This window comes from Protopterus annectens, chromosome 7.part0 (assembly GCF_019279795.1).
Source record: "Protopterus annectens isolate FY-2018-M chromosome 7.part0, PAN1.0, whole genome shotgun sequence".
In the NCBI taxonomy this organism is placed as follows: Eukaryota; Metazoa; Chordata; order Ceratodontiformes; family Protopteridae; genus Protopterus; species Protopterus annectens.
In genome coordinates, this window is record NC_056739.1 from 410661962 (window position 1) to 410672283 (window position 10322).

Genomic DNA, 10322 nt, shown 5'->3' on the forward strand with positions numbered 1-10322 from the left:
CCATCCACTGTTAGTGGTAGTAAGTGCATTTTAATGCAATATGCAGCATAGCATCATAGGTAAGAACTAGGCTAGCTGTCCTTGTGGACCATTTTCAGCCTAGCCAATTTTCCCTTAGTGAGAATCAAACCATGCACATCTTGACCTGTGAAGTAAACACCTTAATCATTATGCCAACCACTAACTCCCTCGTATTATGTGTTTTATATTTTTTAGAAATTAGGTTTAACTCACACATGGCTGAGTCATCTGCTAACAATTTAAGCATATATAATATTACTTTGTTTTAAGCACATATAATATCACTTTGTTAATAAACTTGCAGTCTTCCTTGAAAATAAAACTAGAATCCTGCTACAACAAGATTGCCAAATTTGCTACAAGTAGTTGTCATTCTTCCCATCATTCCATCACCTTAAGGGAACGTCAGTGGCTTGAATTCCCTTACTACCTATTACTCCTTCATCTAACTACCTCACATAAACTTATCCATAAACCACAAGACTGCCCTGCCCTTAGCTCCTTACTTGCCCCCTACACTTCCCTTAGGCCACTATGATTAGAACATCAACACTTACTCCAAATTCACAAACCAAACCTTCCTGCAGGAAAACTTTTATACTCCTGAATCATTGCCAGATTATGGAATAACCTTCCCTCTTCTATCCGCAGCGAACAATGTCCCTCTAACTTTAAAACTGTCCTACATAAGCATCTCCTCTCCAATTGGATATGCAATTGCTCAAATGCCCCTTCTACCCCACGTGATGCCATCACTTGATCTTTCTCCCCTTCAGACCTAATCTTGCTGCTATGCTATCTTGTCTCTCTCACTACGCTATTTCTCACTTTCTCTCATCACTGGGAACTACCTAGTTAAATTTATAGCAATATATTGACTTGAGAGTTTCCTTATTTGACGTCTTCTGTAACTAACAGTAACTCATTTTGAAACTACTGCATATTGGATTTCCTATGAATCTTTGTATTTCTTCTGTACTTATCTGTATCTTATTTTTGAAATCACTTATAAGTGACAGAATCTGAAGCTTATGACTACTTTGAAACTTGTGGATCTTGCTTACTTTCATTTGTTCTTATGAAACTCTGGATTTTTGCTTTTTTAAATGTTTGATACTTTTGAAATGTATTTAATTGTTATTGTGATCTTGAAGGTTTTCTCCCTGGGCCACCATTGAAAATGGGCTTATTCCGGCCAAGTGGACTTTCCCGGTAAACAAATGTCAATAAATAAAAATAAAATAAATAAATCAATCCACAGCTGCATGTCTTTGCATTGCAGAAGTAAATATTATCAGTTGGTGTAATTTAGCAAAGCTTTTGCTTGGACAGGCAGTTTTAAATGTCACAACTGACCTTTTTGTCTGTTGCTATTGATATAAATATACAGATGGGGTTTACTCAAGAACCTTTTCAGTTTATCTAGCATTTGGACCTCCTTATGTGAAACGTTTGCCTTGTTTCTCTTAAACAAAGAGAGTTGTAGGACAAGCATATGAATGATTCATAAGCCAAAAACATCCAGACAACCTTAAAACCAGATAATCCTTACAAGCAATAGCAGTTCCTCAGCACTACACTTCACTAGTTTGGTGGAGGCCAGAGCCCTCAGCATGCAAAAATACAAGGTTTTATGTTAAGCAATATCCAATAGTCAGGCTGCAGGAGGCCACTCTTTCACTTCATCTGTCCCTCTACTAAAAGCCCCAGCCAATAACTTTTAAGTGCTGCTTTTTCATTTGACTTTACTGTGTTCTCTATACCAAATAATTCTTATGCTTTGAAATATTTGAAGAAAAGCACAGTAGTTAAAATACCCATGCTGTTAACGCCATGGAAAAAAATGAATTCTCTTCAGCCCACACTGTTTGCTCACTTAAGATGTACTCAGCAGAACTATAAATCCGTAGGAACCATTAATCCACTGTAGAAACAGTTCTGCAATGAAATATGGGGCACACTTAATCCACTAAACAGAAGTCTCTAGCAACAGGATGTTCTATTTTGCTTTATTATTATCTCAAATTAGACCTCAGTGATTTCAGCAGTGGTTCATTTTCAGGGTACAGATTGTTTAACTCTGCTTAATGTGTGGATATCAACAAATTAAGAAAGAATATGAAAACTTTAAGACTGATATTAGTAGTTCTTTTTTATTAATATTCAAATTGCTTTGCTGTAATGTTTCTAGCATTTTATTTTACATCCCCCAAATGAGTTTATGCTTTCATGTTCAACATAATGTTTGATAACTTCAGATGCATTTAAAAATCTTACTTAAGACATTGTTGTACAAAATTAAATTTATTAAGGTAAAGGTGGTTGTAATTAGAAATAATTTATGTATGCTGTTGTATATGAATTAGGGAAATTCAGAGAAAATAGCCTAAAACAGAAACACAACAAACCATTCAGGAAATACAACTCATTCGGCCTATTACCTTAGATTGAATTCAGTACCAGAACTAAATCTGCGGACTTTAGTTTTTCTGTCACCCTTCCAGCTGTCTGTCTTCACACTAAACACATTAGCATCATCACATGTAGAATAACAACTCATCCTCAGCTCTGGCTGAGTGTACACACAAGGAATAGTTTTTGAAAGCTTAACATTTCAAGGGATTCCTAAAATCATTGCTGGTGTCTGCCACTCCCAGAAGTCAGGTTGTGTGCATCCTTTCCTCCTGGCTGGTGGCAATTACCTTCATTCGGGAATCTTCTCCTCAGAGCTCATTTCCTTATTAGTACATGTGATGGACCCTAAATCACTGTCATCCCAGCATCAAAAGCATCAACAACAAGTAACCCAAGCTATAACCCTGAAGTAATTTTATATCATAGGTAACCTGGTCATGCCTGAAATATGCCTTATATATTCAGAACAGGATGTTAAATCCCACATCAGAAGTTAAATACTAACTTTAAGGATGAGAATAAAGGCAACATTCAATGAGGTGACCATCTTGTTCTCAAATAGATATTAAGCTGCCCTTTTCCCAGACTGGTTCCCTAATGCTTCAGAGATAGCTGATGTCAGCATCACACACACACACACACACACACATATATATATATATATATATATATATATATATATATATATATATATATATATATATATATATATGTATACACATTGGATCAGGTGAAGCTAGAACCTTTCTTCTTAACATAGCTGCATAGAAGTGGATGCAGATGCGCAGTTACATTCTGCTTTATGGCAGTGACACTGAATTACTTAAGCTACTTAATCAAACTAATCTAGCTTCTACAGCTGTTAATGGACATTGTTAGATAATCCCCCTTCCAACAAGAGAAAAATGTAACCTGTTCTTCTAAGTGACATGGAGATATTCTGACCAAGAAACCTGCAATCATCCAGTTAGCAACTATAAAAGCTGACAGCTTAGGTAATTATTTTTTTATACTACTGCTGCTGAAACAACCACACTAAACGGTCCCCTTCTACTGCTGTAGCCACGCAATATATATTTGTTTGGTTTATTTATTTATTTAACTTTGTTTACCAGGGTAGTACACTGATCACAACAGACCATCTGCAGGCCCAAAGAAATAAACAAATAAAACAAAAATAATTCACAAACCGAGGGTAATCGTAAAAGGTACTACTTCCTGGTGACAACTGAAACAATGAGCAAATATTATTAACAGAGGAGAAAAACAAATGTGGATTAATTTTAGTTGTAAATATAGGGGAGGTAAGCAGTAGCTGAGAAGAAAGGGTGGAAGATGAAGTGATGTAGGTGAAGGAGTAATGGGGTAATGTGTCCAATGGAAAAGCACTTGCAATCAGATTTATGATAGTGGTATATTTTGAATTTTGCTCTGAAAATGGGGAAAAAGTAGATTTCTTTTAATCGGGGTATTGCACGAGTTTTGGGTGCAAGAACAGAGAAGGAGTTGTCGTTCCAGTGCAATTTGGTTTTGGAGTGTAGAGTGAGAAAGTAATTAGGAGAAGTCATGGAGGTGGCAGGGCATGGTTTATCATGGAGTTTAATGGCTGCAGGCAGTAAAGCATCTGCTCGTTTGAAAAGAAGAGCCTCTAGGAGTTGCTTAACTCTATAGGTGGCCGAGCACTGCATAGGCTGGTATAGTGGTCTTCCTGTGTGGAGAGTTGTAAATGAATTGGTAGATTTTGTTTTCAATGGACTTTCGAGTACATGAGTTTGTATATGCTCTGACTATGATACAAATCTCATATTTGAGGAGTGCTAGGAGGACTCATTTGCCAGTTGCACCTGTAGCTGGACTGAGTGCTAGGAGGACTCATTTGCCAGTTGCATCTCTAGACGGACTGTCTAGAAAGACAGAGAGTTTCCAGGACTGGAATAAACGAGCTTTTATCTTTTTTCCTGGTATTTTCCATGTGATTAAGTGACTGGTCCAACCATAAACCTAGGTAAACCTAGGTGGCACAGTGGTCCAGCAGTCAATGTTGTCACCTCACAGCAAGAGGTATTCCAGTTCAATTCTCAGCTAGGATACCTTCTGTACAAAGTCTGCATGTCCTCCCTGCATTCGAGTGGGTTTCCTCCAGGTATTCCAGTTTCCTCCCACATTCCAAAGACATGTGTCTGGAACATTTCGCCCTGGGCATCCACTGAAGATAGACTCTGTCATAGTTGGACTTTCCTGGTCAACAAATGTTAAATAAATAAAATATTTTAAGGATACGGTTGTTTCTGTTGAGGTGCCATTGCGATCTGCACTTTTAGTTTTTATATTTATCCTAGATCCTAGGTCTCATTGGTGGATTAACCTATTAGACTTCTATCCACACTGATGATCCCCCTTTTTCCTCCACCTGTGGAAATGTACACAGTCAAAGCAATTCTCTGAATCACTGAGCAACATAAATCAAGACCTATTGACATTCCTGGTGAAAAAAACATGACTAATATTAGCTGCTCCATTGCCACCTTCTGTATCACCCTCAGACTGAAAACTCTTATGCAGAAAAAGATAGTAATACACTATAGTACAGATGGGTCTGTATTATGTCCTCGAAAAGGAGTTTCATCAAATGCCTTTTCATTGACCCTTAAAACATGAACTCTCATAACACCGAATGGCCACATCAGCAATTTCTTTCCCTGAGAAAGAAATTGCTTGGCCATCCTTGTTAGTTTGCTACTTTCCCCACTGTAGTGTGATCTCGGAGTTGATATATTTAGTTAGGAGAGTATGGTGGGCACAGACCCCCACATTGGATGATGTCAGGGGTGAAACCCCCCACTTTGTAATGTTTGTAGTGATGTGTTTTTCTTTTTAGGGCAAGTGATTTCTTTCCCAGGGAAAGAAATCACTGATGTGGACATTCCCTGTTATGAGAGTTTGCGTTGTAAGGGTCGATGAAAAGGAGTTCAATGGAACACCTCTTCGAGGATATAATATAGACCCATACAGATAGCTGTCATCAGGTCTATGAGAAGCAATGCAAAAAGGATTGCAGCAGTCTGTAATACATAATGGTGTCTTATCTCCCTACCCACTGCACTTGGAACTACCAGATCTAAAAGATGCACAAAACAACACTAAGATCTAAGAAGTTGCAGCCAAAATGATATAATTAAAAAAGGAATCAAAGCTACATGTTAAGCTGTCCTGGAGCATTCTGGAAAGAGTGAGATAACCGTTTTAAGGATGTTCTGCCCACTGATACCACATACACATTCTGTTGGACCACTGTTTCAGACTGCAGTTTTGATAATGGATTTAATTAGTATATTAGCTGAACAAGTCATTCCTGGGATTGGGTAGAGTCAACCAATAAGTGCACAGATCCTATTTATTTTACTCAACACCCCCTTTCAGGAAAAGTACTTTAATAAAAGCTATATACATATTTTTTTCTTTTTACTCAAAACCAAGCTGGAAGGCTCTGGTGCTGCTTTTGTGCTTTTCTCTAAATGTTTGTAAATTTCATTCAAAGCACCAATGAATATAATCACAACTGAAGTGGCAAATGAATGAATAATAACTTGCCTTTTTCATGTCAGACGAAAGGACTCACGGGATAAACCTCTACATAAGATGATGATGGTCATGAAACATTTGAAACTGTAAAATTATCCCACTCCTTACATGCCTTTCAAAGATCTTGGAAAAATAGTGTTCATACTGGACATTGCAGGATCCAAACAATTAATGAAACCTACTTTATAAACTGACTAGCATGTCTCAGTTTGAGCTTATAACACCTTTCACTCCTTCAGATACTGTAGAACTGGTCGGACTGTGTCCGTCTGTATCCATAACAGTATTCCTGCAAGTACAATCATCACAAATCATAAACAAGGTAACACAGGCCCTTGTAACTGTTCTAACACTCATTACAACATAACTTGTTATTACATCCTGCTATGATGCCAAAAGAAAAGAAAAATACTTCACTGACCTACAGAAATTAGTAACAAAAATACTAGTCATGACTGGTGACTTCAGCTACCCTGCAACTGACTGGAATAATTATAATTCCAATAATAAATACACTTAATGCCTCATTGATTTCATAAATGGTAACTGTCTGGAACAGTTAATGAAAATCCAGCTAAGGAAACCATTTTGGATACAGCCAGTATACCATCCATCTATACTTTACCTGTCATTGTCCATTCAGTTGTCAAATCAGACCATCATACAATGGTATTTTCATCAAACAAAGATTAATCCTGTTTAATATAGCTCTACATTTATGGATTTCTGCAAAAGTAACTACCTATATTGATGATGTCCTCATCAGTATTAACAGAGGTCAAACCTTAAATGCCCCCATTATGCCAGACAATGATAACTTTACTATGTTCTGTAACTTTTTGGATAGCTACATCCTAAACAAACCTCCAATTAGAAAATCAAAGCAAGGTGAGATTTAAGAAGAAACCATTGAGACTGAACTTTAAGATTAATATTATTTACTGCAGCAATGTAGAGAAAAGTGTTCAATTAAAAGGAATATCTATCTATCTATTTGTCTGTCTGTGTAAATGTGAGTGTGTTCCCTACAACCCATCGAGAAGTCAACATTTTGGAGTGAAAAAAGTTGATTGAAAACCAGCTTTTTTTAGTACATGGTCCAAGTACAGTGAGGATTGAGAAATTTACCCTTTCTTGCTGATTTATAGCCTAGCATCCACAAAGGCAGATCCATATGCATTGAACAAAAGGGAAGTTTGTCAGGAAAGGATAACCAACCAAGCTGACTTAGATGTAGCTCCTCCCATGCTACATAGCATGTCAGGCAACAAGCATTCTCCAATGTTTCCAGTCTTTTGGCAGATGTCTCAGCTTCATCTCAACTGATGTTCAGCACCTTCAGGTCTTGCATGAAAGTTCTTCCCCAAGTGTTCTGCGGGCATTGTCTTGGTCATTGCTGTCTTTTGGATCTGACAGTTCTCCATTTGAAGGACGTGGCCGGCCAGTCAAAGTCTTCTGCGAGTGATGATGGTGTGGAGATTTTGCATGAGCCATTTATTCATAGAACCTCTTCACTGGTGATATGATCTTAGGGTCAGAGCATGAGAATTCAGTGTAGACACCTCTGCTAAAAAACATAAAGCTTCTCTTTAATACTTGCTGATGCCTTCCAGGTTTCATTGCATAAATGGCCATAGGGATCATGATACAGGTACACAGTAAAGCTTTATCATCAGGGAGATGGATGATGAGGACCAGATCTTGTTCATCCTCTGGAAGACTACTACCTCCTTCCTGATGTGGCACTTGACATCTGTTTCCATGTCTCCATGTTTGGTAATCACACTACCCAAGTAGATGAATCTCTGAACTTCCTCCACCCACTTTGGTCTGATCATCACTACCCTTGTTTGGCCCACAGTATGTATGTTTATGGTCTTTGACTTATCAGCCCTGATCCTGAGGCCAATCTTGGTAGCTTCTTGGTCGAGGTCAGTCATCACATCCTGCAGCTTCATCTCATCCTCTTCAAGCAAGGCTATGTCACAAGTGAAGTACAGGTCACCAAGGCAATCTTGATCAGTCCAGTGGACACCATCTCCAATGCATGCCCCTGCTCATCACAAGACATAATTCAGAGCAAAGAGGAGCAGGGACAGCATATAGCCTTATCTGACCTTGGTTGTGTTTTCAAAGAAGTCAGTGTGTCCATTTTGGTTTTAACGCAGCATCTCAGTCACAGATACAGATCTTTGAAGATGGTAATGAAAGCTGTTGGCACACCATAGGAATGCAGGATCCATCAGATGGGCTTCAATTGATGCTGTCAAAAGCTTTCTTGAAATTGACAAAGTAGATGGCCTGTGATTTTCAGAACTTGACACATTGTTCTATGATGTTCTGGAGGGTTAAGATTTGTTCGCTGCATAATCTTCCACTGCAGAAGCCAGCTTGTTCTTCCCTCAGCTGTTGGTCTATAGCATTCCATAATCAGAAGAGTAGGAACACATAGTATGCTTTCCCAGGCACTGAGAGATGGGTGATGCCTCTCCAGTTGGTGCATTCAAACTTGTTCCCTTTCTTTGGAATTTTGACTATGGCACCTCTCCACCATTCTTCTGGGATTGCTTAGGTTTGCCAGCACTCATCGAATAGCATTCCAAGCTCCTCTGCCATGGCCTGATTGCTGTGTTTCATAAACTCCTCAGGTATTTCATCCAAGCCAGTTGCCTTGTTATTCTTGAGGCTTCTGATCATGATGTTAATTCCTCAATGGTGATCACACCAGTGTTCATGTTTAATTCCTACTGAGCCTCATCTGAGTCAAAATCATAGTTGGTGGTTGGGTTTGGTCAATGTGTGATTTCCTAAAAAGGTTCAATCCACCTTTTGTTCTTCTCTTCTTTGACGGTTAGAATCTTTCTGCTTTTATCTTTGATTGGACGTTGGAATTGCTTTTTACTCTGGACAGCTTGCTGATGATGTGTTAAAGGGTTTTGATGTCTTTAATGTCAGCTGCCTCTTGCCCTTCATTTCCCTTTTGTTCCAGCCATTCCTTCTCATCTTTCCAACAGCTCTTCTTTATGAGTTGATCCAGCTCTGCATATTTTTGGCTTTCCTCTTCCTGGGCATTCATGTTTGTGACCTGGTCACGTTTCATTTTTGTGATTTTTCTCTCAGCGATCAGTTTCCATGTGTGGTCTTGGATCCACATCTCCTTCAGCCATCTTTGGCATCTTCCAGTGGTATCTTAGGTACACTCTCTGATGGTATCTTTGAGCTTGGCCCAGTGGTATTCGAAGTACATTGCCTCACTAAGGAGGTTGAAGTGGTTGTGCAGTTCCAGGCATCGACTATGGCAGGGTCTTTGAGCTTCTCCATTGCAAACAGTCTCTTTAGTGTGTTTGAGTTTAATCTTCACCCTGACTAGGTAATGGCACAAGCCAACATCTGCATTCCTGAAGACCATTGCATCATGCAAGGATGACCTCCACTCCTGTTTGATGCAAAGGTAGTTGATCTCATTGAAGGTTTCCTCATCTGGTGACTGCCAAGTATGTGGATTTGCCGGTGTTGAAAGTATGTGCTACCAACACATAGTCCATTGTGTTAGCAAAAGGATTCCAGCCATCTACCATTGTCACAGAGGTATTCAGATGATGTGTGGGCTCTGATCATGCCTTCAAATCCATGCCGATCACCTCCCAATTGGGCATTGAAGTCTCCAATCAAGATCTTCAGGTAGTTATTTGGGATGCCATCAAAGATGTCTTGGAGCTGCTTATAGAAGTCATCCTTGTCCACATCCTCTGTGTTCTCTGTTAATGCATATACTTGTACGACAATGAAACTAGCTGTGATAATCCAAGAGTTGACAGATTTCCAACCAACTAGTGCTCTCTTTGCACGTTCACCCAAGATCAAGCCAATGCCCAATTCATGCTTTTCATTGTGTTCCGCATACAAGATGGTCTTACTGTTGCTGGTGATTAGTCCATTCCCTGTCCATCTGGGTTCACTGACATCCAGAGAATGTCTAGTCGATAATTATCAAATTCTCTCAGCAGTTGAGCAAGTCATCCACTTTGATACAATGTCCACACATTCCACATTCCAATTTTTGTGATGTCCTTTACAAATAAGATCGCCTTTGACTTTATGTACTAGACAACAATGTACAACCTATCAGTTTTCTCTAGTCCATCATGTTGTTCGAAAATGATCCCTCCGGTTGACTAGAAATTGTTGAGATACTGCTTATCGTTTTCATAGCAGTTCTGCTTTTTATGAAGTTGGGTTGCTAGCCCAATGCTCAACCCTTTTCCTTTCTCATCCGGGCTTGGGACTGGCAATGCAGGTAGACT

At 39.0% G+C, this 10322-nt stretch overlaps 1 pseudogene; it reads right to left on the reverse strand.

The window, feature by feature from the left end:
• Positions 1 to 9208: 9208 nt before the first annotated feature.
• Positions 9209 to 10070, reverse strand: LOC122805966 (annotated as a pseudogene).
• Between the last annotated feature and the right edge of the window lie 252 nt (positions 10071 to 10322).